Source organism: Arachis hypogaea, chromosome 13, assembly GCF_003086295.3.
Source record: "Arachis hypogaea cultivar Tifrunner chromosome 13, arahy.Tifrunner.gnm2.J5K5, whole genome shotgun sequence".
NCBI classification, from domain to species: domain Eukaryota; kingdom Viridiplantae; phylum Streptophyta; class Magnoliopsida; order Fabales; family Fabaceae; genus Arachis; species Arachis hypogaea.
Window position 1 is genome coordinate 74,707,433 of NC_092048.1, and position 13,608 is coordinate 74,721,040.

At 35.0% G+C, this 13,608-nt stretch overlaps 1 non-coding gene and 1 pseudogene across 1 annotated transcript; one reads left to right on the forward strand and one right to left on the reverse strand.

Annotated features, from left to right (window-relative positions):
* The first annotated feature begins 4,170 nt into the window (after positions 1-4,170).
* On the forward strand, positions 4,171-8,007 carry LOC112735052 (uroporphyrinogen decarboxylase 1, chloroplastic-like; annotated as a pseudogene).
* A 3,766-nt stretch (positions 8,008-11,773) lies between these two features.
* Positions 11,774-11,877, reverse strand: LOC112738947 (small nucleolar RNA R71). The gene has a single exon (XR_003169894.1). It is a non-coding gene; the product is annotated as a small nucleolar RNA R71 (small nucleolar RNA).
* Positions 11,878-13,608: the final 1,731 nt, after the last annotated feature.

The window sequence follows — 13,608 nt, forward strand, 5'->3', positions numbered from 1 at the left end:
GTGTGCTGGAAATGGGTTCATTAATGAACCTTTTATATGTTGGGCTTGGGCCCAACTTGGGCCCAGTCCAACCGTTGGCGTTTTTAGCCAGTTTGGCCCAACTTCGGGCCAAACTTTTAAAATTAACGCCCGGTTTTCCATTTCTAACATTTTTCTAATGCTTTTGCCGGTTTTCAATTTTTCTCATGCGGTACCGGGCAGACCTGAACCGGTTCAACCAGTACAACTGCCGATTCGTAGTTTTTTACGGTTTTTCACAAAAAGCACATTTTCTGACTCAGAAAGACCTACTGAGTCCGAAAATCACCTTTAAATCCTTAAATTCTCACTCTAACTTTTCGAAGTCTAATTTGGGCAATTAATCACTTAATTAACTAGTTGATTAGTCGCGGTTCTTACATTCTCCCCACCAAATAAGAAATTTTGCCCTCAAAATTTGAATTACCTGAGAAAAACTCGGGATAATCCTTTCACATTTCAGACTCCAATTCCCAAGTATGCTCTTCTACTCTGGCTCGCTCCCAAGCAACTTTAACCAATGGGACATCCTTTCCTCGCAGCTTCTTCACACTAGTGTCATCGATTCTCACTGGTATTACTTAGAAAGTTAAGTTCTCCTTCAACTCAACCGACTCAGGCTCCAACACATGAGCCGCATCCGACGTGTACTTACGGAGATGTGAGACGTGGAATATGTCATGCAAGTTAGACAGATGAGGTGGCAAAACGACTTGATACGCCACCAGCCCGAATCTCTTTAGAATCTCAAACGATCTTATGTATCTTGGGTTCAAGTTCTTGGTCTTGATTGCTCTTCCAATCCCAATTGTCGATGTAACCCTAAGGAATATGTGTTCTCCTACTTCAAACTCTAACGGTTTCTTTTTCTGATCTGCATAACTCTTTTGTCAGCTCTGAGGAGTCAAAATCCTTTATCGTATTCTCTTAATCTTTTCAGTAGTCTCTGCTACCACATCTGGACCCAATACACTTGCTTCACCAGATTCATACCAACAAAGTGGAGATTGGAACTTCCATCCATTCAAGGCCTCATACGGAGCCATCCCAATGCTCGCATGAAAGCTGTTGTTGTATGCAAACTCTACCAATGGCATTTAATGGTCCCAACTTGTAGGTTGATCCAAAACACACGCTCTTAGCATATCCTCCAACGTCTGAATGGTCCTTTTCGACTGTCCATCGGTTTGCGGATGATACGCCGTACTAAGACATAGCTTCGTACCGAAAGCTCTTTGGAAAGCTCCCCAAAACCTTGAAGTGAATCGGGGATCACGGTTCGATACTATGCTTGACGGCACACCATGCAACCTTACTATCTCCTTGATGTACAATCTCACTAACTCTTCCATAGAACAGTTTACTCTGATAGGCAGAAACTGAGCGGATTTGGTTAAGCGATCCATGATCACCCAAATCGCATCAAATCCTGACCTAGTCCTCAGTAAACCGGTCACAAAATCCATCGCAATTTCTTACCACTTCTACTAAGGAATCTCACGTGGTTGTAGCATTCCTGACAATTTCTGATGCTCTATCTTCACTTTCTGAGGTGGGAACTCAGGGATATCTTCCGGGAATACTTCTGGAAAATCTCTAACCACCGGTATCTGATCTAAGTTCTGGGCATCACCCAACGCATTAGTAGCAAATAGAATATAACCCTGACATTCATCCCCACTACAATGCACCATTACAGAGTTCAGGTAATACCCCGTAGCTACCACTGCTCCCTTTACTCCTTCCGGCATAAACTGAATTGTCTGTTCAAAACAATCCAACAAAACCTAGTTTTTTGACAACCAATCAAACCCCAAAATCATTTCAAGCCCAACCATTGGTAAAAAGATCAAATCATGCACAAACTCTCTACCCTCAAGCTTGAAACCTACTTGTCTACAATCTAACCTAGTCATAACTGTTTGATGCGGAGTATGTACATGCAGATTGATGAGCGGATAATTTATACCCTTTTTGGCATTGTTTTCACACATTTTTTAGTATGTTTTAGTTAATTTTTATTATATTTTATTAGTTTTTATGCAAAAATTAAATTTCTGGACTTTACTATGAGTTTGTGTGTTTTTCTGTGATTTTAGGTATTTTCTGGGTGAAATTGAGGGACCTGAGCAAAAAGCTGATTCAGAGGCTGAAAAAGGACTGCAGATGCTATTGGATTCTGACCTCCCTGCACTCGAAGTGGATTTTCTGGAGCTATAGAAGCCTAATTGGCGCGCTCTCAATTTTGTTGGAAAGTAAACATCCTGGGCTTTCAGTAATATATAATAGTCCATACTTTGCTCGAGATTTGATGGCCCAAATTGGCGTTCAAAGTCAGCCTAAAACATCTTGGCGTAAAACGCCCAAACTGGCACCAAAGCTGGCGTTTTACTCCAAGAACAGCCTAAGCACGAAAAAGCTTCAATGCTCAGCCCAAACACACACCAAGTGGGCCCCAAAAGTGGATTTCTGCACTATCTGCACTTAGTTATTCATTTTCTGTAACCCTAGGTTACTAGTTTAGTATAAAAACTACTTTTAGAGATTTATTTGGAGTCTTTTGACCATCTTTGGAATCATATGTAACTTTTATCATCTTTACACGTTTGGGGGTTGGCCTCACGGCCATGCCTAGACTTTTCACTTATGTATTTTCTACGGTGGAGTTTCTACACCCCATAGATTAAGGTGTGGAGCTCTGCTGTTCTTCATGAATTAATGCAAGTACTATTGTTTTTCCTTCAATTCACGCCTACTTCTTCTCCAAGATATACTCTTGTTCTTAATTTAGTTAAGTCAGAATCACTACAACAAATACAGGCTTTAGCAACGCTAAGTTTTGCAACGCCTTAAAACCGTTCTCTAAGATAGTTTTAGACAACGGTTTTTTGTAGTGTTACTGTTGAATTCAATTTTTCATGATTTTATAGCAACAAATTAAAACCGTTCTCTTTGTTGTTTAAATAACTGTACAAAAGAAACGCATAAAAACCGTTGCCAAAATGCCACACTTTAAAACCGTTCTATTAGATAGTTTTAGACAACGGTTTTTACAGTGTTGCTGATGAAGTTCAATTTTTCATTACATTATAGCAACAAAATAAAACCGTTCTCTTTGACTATTTTAAAGAACGCTTTTATAACTATTACAACAATTGTTTATCAAACAACAATTTTCTAATATTATTTAAATAATTATACAAATTAAAAGATACATATAAAATTAATTATAAATAATCATACAAATTAAAATAATTTTGTCTATAAATACTAAATTTATAAAATACTCAAAAACTATTGTTATAAATATATAACACATATTATTTAAAAAAATAAAATTAAAATACATTTATAATAAATATTATATATTTTTGTTATAAATATATAATGTAACATCTCGCGTTTTTAAAAATCTAAATATGAATAAATTGTGATTTTATCTTATTAAGTTTAAACTTTATAATTTTAGAAATTATTCTATTAGAAAATAATTAAAGAGATTTAGAGATAAATTCATTTTGAATTAATTAATATTCTTAAGTAATTTTATTATAATAGAATATTTTGTATAATTTTAGTAATTGAAAAATAAGAAAGAATTGCACAATTTATTTTAAGTAACTTTTATTATGAAAAAGTTATGACTTATTATTAATTTGAACTCCTTATTTTATAAACTAATCTATTAAGAATAATTAAATTAGTTTTATTAATATCTGGAGTTAAGTTAATTAATATTTTTGTGTCATTTTTATTAATTGGTTATTTCATATAATTTGAAATTAAAGTTCAGGCGATGGAAAATGATAAAAAGTTATATTATTTAATTTAAATAATTAATATTTTTAAGTTTAAAATTATATTTTATAAAATGTGATTAGTACAATTATTTTATAATTTAAATTAAAAATAATTATTTTAACTCATTAATATATTGATGAATAAAATTTTATACATTTTAAAAATAATCTTTATAATATTAAATTTGAATTCTAAATTATTATTTTATCTCAAATATTTAATAAAATTATCATATTATTGATATATATTTTACCATAATTTTAAAATTACCAAATAAAACCCTAATTTCACAAAATTCTTAAATTTGTTACCTGAATCCTAAGCACACTGCACACGTACAGAAAAGGAAACAGAAGGAAAGGGGGGAAGAAAGAAAAGGAAAAAAGAGAAGGGGGAATCGGGGAAGAAGAAGGAAGGGAAGGAGAGGGAGAAGAGCGCGCCGTCGCGCCCTGCCCGCCTGTCGCCGCCGTTCCGTTGAGCCGTCGCCATCATCGCACGAACCGGAGGGTGTGGAGACGGAGAAGAGTGCGCGCGAGGGAGGAGAAGTAGCCACCATCGTCGAGGACTCCATCACCGCCGCTGAAGATCCTGACTGTCGAGCTCGTCTTCGCCGTCGCACCTCCCATCACTGCCGCCACTGAGGAGCTCGAAGAGAGAGAAAGGGTTTGCGCAGAGAGAGAAACACGATGAGGGAGGAGGAGGTTGCCTCTGTTGCTGCCAAGCCGTCGCTGACGGGGTTGGGTTCGCCGTCGCCGTTGAGCTGTGTGCCGCTGTTGGCGTCTGGATCGCCACTCTGTTTCTGCTGTAACTTGCCACTGTCCTGGTGAGCTTTACCCTGCAAGTTACTTCCACTCTGATTTTAATGTTAATTTGGTATAATGCTATTCTGATGTTGATTTGGTAACTGGTTATTTGGAATTGCTGTAGTGATTTTATTTTGATTTTAAGATTGATTTAGTATGTAACTGGTTCTCTGGTAATGCTGCTCTGATTTTGTTTTGATTCCAATTGCCCTCATACTCAATTTCACCAAACTAGACATACACTTACCTTGAAGCAGCTTGGTCTGATCATTGGCAAAGGTCAGTTATTCATTATTATTAGTAGCTTGACATTGTGGTTTAGTTCTTTTACTTTCATATTCATTGCATAGAAAATCTTAGTTAGTACCATGTATTCTTAAAGTCTGTGGATCCCAACTTTACATGCTAATCCAAAAGAATTCTCCCTTTTGTGAAAGGTTTTCATCATTGTAGATATGGCTACAAGGATGTGAGTGATCTTGAAAATGTGGTTGCCAACTATGCAAAAGCAAATATACCCATTGAAGTTATGTGGACAGATATTGATTCAATGGATGCATATAAGGATTTCACACTTGATCCTATAAATTTCCCATTGGATAAGATGAGAAAATTTGTTGACACCCTTCATCAAAATGGCCAGAAATATGTTCCCATCTTAGATCCTGTTACCTAATTCCAACACCAAGCAACCTCTTTTAACCAATCCACAAACATATTATAGCAGTTATTGATTTGAAGCTAATTTTTCAAACAGGTATCAGTGGAAATGCTGTTGTGATTTTATTTTGATTTTAAGATTGATTTAGTATGTAACTAGTTCTCTGGCAATGCTGCTCTGATTTTGTTTTGATTTCAATTGCCCTCATACTCAATTTTACCAAACTGGATATACACTTAACTTGAAGCAGCTTGGTTTGATCATTGGCAAAGGTCAGTTATTCATTATTATTAGTAGCTTGACATTCTGGTTTAGTTCTTTTACTTTCATATTCATTGCATAAGACAATAATTTGTGCATTTTTTTCCTTTAAATCTACCGCTGCTTGTGCAATCTGATGATGAGAATTTTTTTTAATGGTCGAGTATATGGCTAAAGTCTTGCATAGGACAATAATTGGTTTTCATGCTATGTTTGTAATTGAAACAGCCTAATTTAAATAAGTTTGTATTCTTGAAAGACCAGCGTTGAAGGAAGCTTGTGCTACTCTTCAAAAGCTCCTTTCAAGTAGAAGTTGCAACCTCAATTTGTTCTTTTCTTTTACTTTGTTTCCACATTCTAATGCCTTAAACGCTACACTTTCACTCCCTTTCAACCTAAAACCACACTTCTCCGTCACTTGCTCTGCCTCTTCTTCCGGTACCACAGTTTCCTTCTTCTCATTATGCTCTTCGTTTTATTCAATTTAGCTTCTTTTTCTTTTAGTTCATTTATTTTTTGAAGTGGTAGTGTAGCTAGTATGTGTGATAATAAAGGTGACGTTGCTGGTTCCTAATAGCATTCATTTTTAACAAATTTGTTGCTTTAGATAGTGGTGCAAATTGTTATAGGAGAGGGTAATTCAGGTATTTTTGAGTCTTTGAGATGAATCAATTAATTGAGATTGTTGAAGTTGATTGATTGAAGGCATGGAGAAAGAGGGGAAAAAGTTCTGTTAACAATTAACATTCATTTGTATGTTTTACAGAAATGAGTAATATTGTTCAAATTTGGAAGACTGTTATAAGCATTTCTTTCTCTTGTTTACTCTTTCATTTTCTTGATTATACTCATTTAAGCAAGAGAAATTCATGATTTTTGTGGTGATTTTGTCTTCAAATCCTCTGCTGGTGAAGGCTGCCAGAGGAGAACTTGTTAGTCGGCCACCAGCATGCATGATGCGCCAGGTGGGAAGGTACATGGCTGTTTATAGAAAGCTTGCTGAGAAATATCCATCCTTTCGAGAGAGGTCGGAGACAACTAATCTTATTGTGGAAATTTCTTTGCAGCCTTGGAATGCCTTTAGGCCTGATGGAGTGATCATTTTCTCTAACATCCTTACGCCTCTTCCTGCATTTGGGGTCGAATTCGACGTTGAAGATGTAAGGGGTCTTGTTATTCAGTCCCCAATACGCTCCGAGAAGGGGCTAAAGGCTCTGCATCCAATTGACCTGGAAAAGCTCAGTTTTGTTGGAGATTCACTCAAGATACTGCGCAAGGAGGTAAACCTAGTTGCATTACCGCTTCTATATATCATGGCTATCCTTCAAAGGAACCGTTTTCCTTACTTATTGCTTTTTACTTAGGTTGGTGGCGATGCTGTCATTTTAGGTTTCGTGGGAGCACCTTGGACAATAGCAACATATATAGTGGAAGGGGTACAACATGCACCTATACAACCATTAAGAGTATGTGCTATACAGCACCACATTTATTGCGGACTCTGCTCTCTCATTTGGCGCAAGCAATAGCAGATTATGTTATTTTCCAAGTGGAGTCTGGGGCTCACTGCATACAAATATTTGATTCATGGGGTGGACAACTACCACCTGATATGTGGGAACGCTGGTCAAAGCCTTATATCAAAGAGGTAATGTAGAAATAGTTCCCATTTATTTTCATCTTATTGAAATTGTGTTCTAATTTTTCAAACTGTTCTATTTGGGATCCATGTCATAGCAAGCCTAAGTGTATGTATTTAAACTTTTGCTTATTTGTTTAGTTGAATCTTTGAACTAGACAAATCATGTGTCGCTTTCAAAAGTTGGCAATGACTACAGGTTTTGTTTTATGTAAAGTATTATTTTGTTCCAAGCTCTGCAATGATTACAGGTTTTGTTTTATATAAATTATTGTTTTGTTCCAAGCTCTCATGATTGTCATTTGGTTGGTAAATAATATGAGCTAAGAGCTTGTAATTTGTAAGCATCGAGTGGTAAATAAGCTCACTTCATCTTGGTCTTCTGAATTTCAGATCCAGTGCGACTGTCAAGGTTATTATTCACATATACCTTCCCTGGTATTTGGTTAAATATCTGCATAACTTTGTGTTTGTCTTTTTAATGCTTAGTATCCAGGTTTTCTAATCTGCCAAAAATGTTTATACAGATAAAGATCAAATTTAAGATTTTTTCTAGTTCTTTATGTGAAGCAGTTGCTATTGAAGCCAAGAGAGTCCACTCAAGCTGAGTTAACACATCAACTTTATTGAAGAAAAATGAAGAAATTGTCACCCTTAGGCTATGGTACTATGGTATTTTGAAAAATGATGATGATATAAGTAAAAGTAGTTATGGCCTAGATTAGTATTATGTTATTTTGCAATGATGATAGTGATTGTATGTGGATCTTACAACAACTTTTGTAAGTCAAATTTGATAATAAATGTTTAATTAGTTTTTTTTAGTAATTTGATTCAAATAATTTAGGTTATTTATTGATACTAAATTAAAAAAAAAATTGGAACTAATTTCATTCATGAGAAAACTCTTGTAATAAAGAATTATATCACAAAAAACCGTTGTCAAAAGTCACAAAAGGCAATGGTGTTAAAACCGTTGTCAAAGACAACTATAAAATGGCAATGGTATTAAAACCGTTGCCAAAAAATGACATTAATGGCAACGCTTTAAAACTGTTGGCTTAGTGAATAATAAAGCTACAATAGTTTAAAACCGTTGCCTATCTAGTTATGGTTTTAAACCGTTATGTCATGAAAGAGAACGGTTTTAAACCGTTGCCTATCCAGCAACGGTTTTAAACCGTTCTTTAAAAATTGTTGTCAAAACCGTTGTCTATACTAGTAACTTTGGCAACGGTTTTTTTGTTACTGTTGCCTTAGGTAAAAAACCGTTGCCTTTGAGCATTGGCAACGGCCGCATATACCACAAGTAAAAAACCGTTGCCAAAGCGTTGCCTAAAGTTTCGGGAACAGTTTTTCAATTTACGGCAACGGTTTTTGACTGTTGCGAAAACCCTTATTTGTTGTAGTGAATGAAGGGGTGACCTATGATAATCACCCAATCTTCATTACTCGCTTAGCCAAGATCCGCATGCCTGACAACCACAAGCAGTCTACATGATGTTCAACGTAGTCATTGGACGACTGCCGGAGTATATTCTCTTGGGTCCCTAATCAACGATTCACATCGTCTCTCCTGACAACAGAGCATCTGAATCTAAGATTAGAACCTTCGTGGTATAGGCTAGAACCATTGGCAGCATTCTTGAGATCCAGAAAGTCTAAACCTTATCTGTGGTATTCCAAGTAGGATCTGGGAAGGGATGACTGTGTCGAGCTTTAAACTTACAAATGTTGGGCGCAGTGACAGTGTGCAAAAGGACAATGGTCCTATTCCGACGCTAGCGAGAACCAACAGATGATTAACCGTGCGGTGACAGTGCATATGGATTTATTTTCATTCGAGAGGATGATACAGCTTGCCATGGAAGGAGGTAACGCATGATTGGAAGAAGGCAGTAGAAAAGCAGAAGTTCAGAAGCAACAAAGCATCTTCAGACGCTTATCTGAAATTCCCACCAATGAATTACATAAGTATTTCTATCTTATTTTATATTTTATTTATATTGTAATTATCAAAACCTCAAAACCATTTGAATCCGCCTGACTGAGATTTACAAGGATGACCATAGCTTGCTTCAAGCCGACAATCACCATGGGATCGACCCTTACTCACATAAGGTTTATTACTTGGACGACCCAGTGCACTTGCTGGTCAGCTGCACGGAGTTGTGAGAAAAGTGTGGGATCACGATTTCGTGCACCAAGTTTTTGGCGCCATTGCTGGGGATTGTTCGAGTTTGGACAATTGACGGTTCATCTTGTTGCTCAAATTAGGTAATTTTATTTTATGTTTAAGCTTTTTAATTTTAATTTTGAAAAAAATTCAAAAAAATAAAAAAATTATTCTATGTTCTTCAGAATTTTTAAGAATGAATTCTAGAGTTTCAGATGATATGTGAAGCCTGGCTGGCTGCTAAGCTATGTCTAATTTTTTGGACTGAGGCTTTCACTTATCATTGCAGGAGCCTTTTGATTCCCATCAATTTGGCTGTTGTATGTAATGCTCTGCTGAAGCTTGGCTGGCCATTGGCCATGTCTAATCTTTTGGATCGAAGCTTTCACATAAAGCTTGGCTGGCTATTAAGCCATGTCTAAATTTTTGGACCGAAGCTTTAGACTAACATTGCATGATTCCTGGAATTCTTATTAAAAATTTTGAATTTCTTTATTTCCTTTTTCAAAATAATTTTCGAAAAATAAAAAAAAATTTAATAAAATCATAAAAACCAAAAAAATTTTGTGTTTCTTGTTTGAGTCTTGTGTTAAATTTTAAGTTTGGTATTAATTGCATGATTTTATTTTTTTCTTTAATTTTTGAAAATAAGTGCATTGTGTTCTTCATGATCTTCAAGTTGTTCTTGATGATTCTCCTTGTTTGATCTTTAATTTTTCTTGTTCTGTGTCTTTCCTTGTTTTTCATATGCATTTTTGAATTATTAGTGTCTAAAGTTTAAAAATTTTTAACTTTGGTGTCTTGCATGTTTTTCTTTTCTTAAAAATTTTCAAAAATGTGTTCTTGATGTTCATCATGATCTTCAAAGTGTTCTTGGTATTCATCTTGACATTCAAAGTGTTCTTGCATATTTTTCTTGTTTTGATTCATAATTTGTGTGTCATGTGTCATTTAGATGTTTTTCAATTTCTTCATAAAAAAATTCAAAAATCAAAAAAATAATATCTTTCCCTTTTTCTTCTCATAAATTTTTGAAATTTTGAATCGATTTGGTCAAAAATTTTTAAAATTAGTTGTTTCTTGTGAGTCAGGTCAAAATTTCAATTTAAAAATTTTATCTTTTCAAATCTTTTTCAAAAATCAAATCTTTTTTCATTTTTCCTTCCTGTTTTTCCGGAAACTTTTAAAAATTGATTTTCAAAATCTTTTTCTTAATTTTATTTCATAATTTTCGAAAAATTAATGCCAACAATTAATGTTTTGATTCAAAAATTTTCAAGTTGTTACTTGCCTATTAAGAAAGGTTTAATCTTTAAATTCTAAAATCATATCTTTTAGTTTCTTGTTAGTCAAGTAATCAACTTTAATTTTCAAAATCAAAATCTTTCTCTAACTTCTTAGTTTTTCAAAATTGATTTTCAAATCTTTTTCAATTAACTACTTGACTTTTTGTTTGTTTTACTATTTCTTATCTCTTTCAAAACTACCTAACTACTTTTTTCTCTCTAATTTTCGAAAACCAACTAACCACTTTTTCAAAATTCTTTTTAATTAACTAATTGTTTTAAATTTTAATTTTATTTTATTCTTTTTAATAATTTCGAATTTTAACTAATAATTAAAATAAAAACAAAAATATTTTTCTTTTCTTTTTAATTATTTTCGAAAACTCTCTCTCTCTCTCTCATCTCTTTCTATTTATTTATTTAATCACTAACACTTCTCTTCTTCTTAAAATTCGAACCCTCTCTCCCTCTCTGTGTTAGAATTTTTCTCTTCTCACTCTTCTACTCTTCTCTTCTTCTACTCACATAAAGGAATCTCTATACTGTGACATATAGGATTCCTATTCTTTTCTGTTCTCTTGTTTTCATATGAGCAGGAGCAAGGATAAGAACATTCTTGTTGAAGCTGATCCGGAACCTGAAAGGACTCTAAAGAGGAAGCTAAGAGAAGCTAAAGCACAAAACTCTGGAGAGGACCTGAAAGAATTTTTTGAAAAAGAAGAAGAGATGGCCGAACCTAATAACAATGGTGGAGATGCAAGGAAGATGCTTGGTGACTTTATTGCACCCTCTTCTAACTTCTGTGGAAGAAGCATCTCAATTCCTGCAATTGGAGAAAACAACTTTGAGCTTAAGCCTCAATTAGTTTCTCTAATGCAGCAGAATTGCAAGTTTCATGGACTTCCATTGGAAGATTCTCATCAGTTTTTAGCTGAATTCTTGCAAATCTGTGACACTGTTAAGACCAATGAGGTTAATCCTGAGGTCTACAGACTTATGCTTTTCCCCTTTGCTGTAAGAGACAAAGCTAGGACATGGTTGAACTCACAACCTGAGGATAGCCTGAACTCTTGGGAAAAGTTAGTCAATGATTTCTTGGCCAAATTTTTTCCACCTCAAAAGTTGAGCAAGCTTAGAGTGGAAGTCTAGACCTTCAGACAGAAGGAAGGTGAATCCCTCTATGAAGCTTGGGAAAGATACAAGCAATTGATCAGAAGGTGTCCTTCTGACATGTTTTCAGAATGGAGCATCATATGTATATTCTATGATCGTCTATGATGAGAAGACGTTTGTGTGGCTTAGAATTTCACAAATGAAATCTCGTTGCAAGTATAGTTTCTAAACCAACAAGTAATCCTTTCAAAGAAAAATTTGTTTGTCACTAGTACAAACCCGTAAATTTATAAACTGAAGTATTGAACCTCGGGTCATTCTCCCTAGGAATCACAATAAAGTGTCTTGTTATTGGTTATGAGTCTTGTTTGGGGTTTTTGGGATAAGAGACATGAAATGTAAATGGCAATGAAAATAAACTAACAACTAGAAAAGCTCTTGGCAAGATATGAGAACTAGAAGTCCTATCCTAGTTATCCTCCTCAATTGTGATCATAAATTATCCATTGCTACCACTTAGTTAACCTCTAATCATGGAGGAAAGTCAAGTGGATGAATCAACTTGATTCCACAAGTCCTAGCCAACTCCCAAGGGAAAGACTAGCTTTAGTGGTATCCAAATCAATTAGCAACTTCTAATTATCAATCAACAAAGGAATTAGATAACTCAAGCATCACTAATTACTCTACCAAAGCCAAGAGGTACAAAATCTACACTAAAGTCCAACCAAGCATTTCATCAAACACTTGGAAGGCAAAAAAAGGAAAGCAAGGTAAATTGATAACAACAATGAAATCTAACAACTACTTATTGCAAGGAATTAATAACAACAATCAAAAGAAAACAAGATCTACATGAAATACCTCAAATTGCATTAAAAGAAAATAGGATGAACAAGAGTAGATCTACAAACAAAATAGAAGAAAGTAATGACAACAATAGAAAAATGATGAATGTAACAACATAGAATTGAGAGGTAGAAGAAGAAGGAAGCATGAATTGAAACCTAGATCTACATTATTGAACTAAACCTAATCCTAATTCTAATCCTAGAGAGAAGTGGGAGCTTCTCTCTCTAAAAGTAAAGCTAAAACTAGCCTAATGTGTGTTATGATTCAATATGATCATCCCCCTTCAATCCTTGGTCCTTTTGAGTGTTTTGGCGCCAAAGTTGGCTTGGATTGGGCCCCACAGGCTTTGAGAATTTGCTGGCCACGTTTTCATTAAAAAATCATAAATCATCACCGACACGTACGCGCACAGCACACGTATGCGTCCATGGGCGATTTTGTAAGGTGCGCGCGCGCGTCCATGGCCGAGTTTAACTCTTTGGCTTTTCACAATCTTCTCTACTTGAATGCTTCCTTCCTTGCTCCCCTTGATTCATTCCTAGCCTTTATCAACCTGAGATTACTAACAAATACATCAAGGCATCTTATGGAATCAAGGAGAAGTTAAAGTTATCTAATCAAAGACCAAAAAAAGCATACTTTTTACACTTAGGCACAAATAAAGGAGAGATCACAAAATCATGATAAATCAATGGCTAAATGTGAGAAAAGGTTAGCAAAATACTCTAAATCCAATACAAGATAAACCCTAGAAATGGGGTTTATCAACCTTCCGACACTTAAACCTTATCTTGTCCTCATGCTAAATTAAAAAGGAAACAAGGGGTATGATCTTTATTTAATGCACTAAACTACATGAATCCTATCTAAATGCAACTACCTATGGTGAATGCAAATGCTTGGTCAAAATAATTCAACTTCCAAGAGAATATATATATGAGCATAAGAGCTAGAGTAATAGGGATCAAGTCCAAACCACAATTGCATTGAGTTATCAA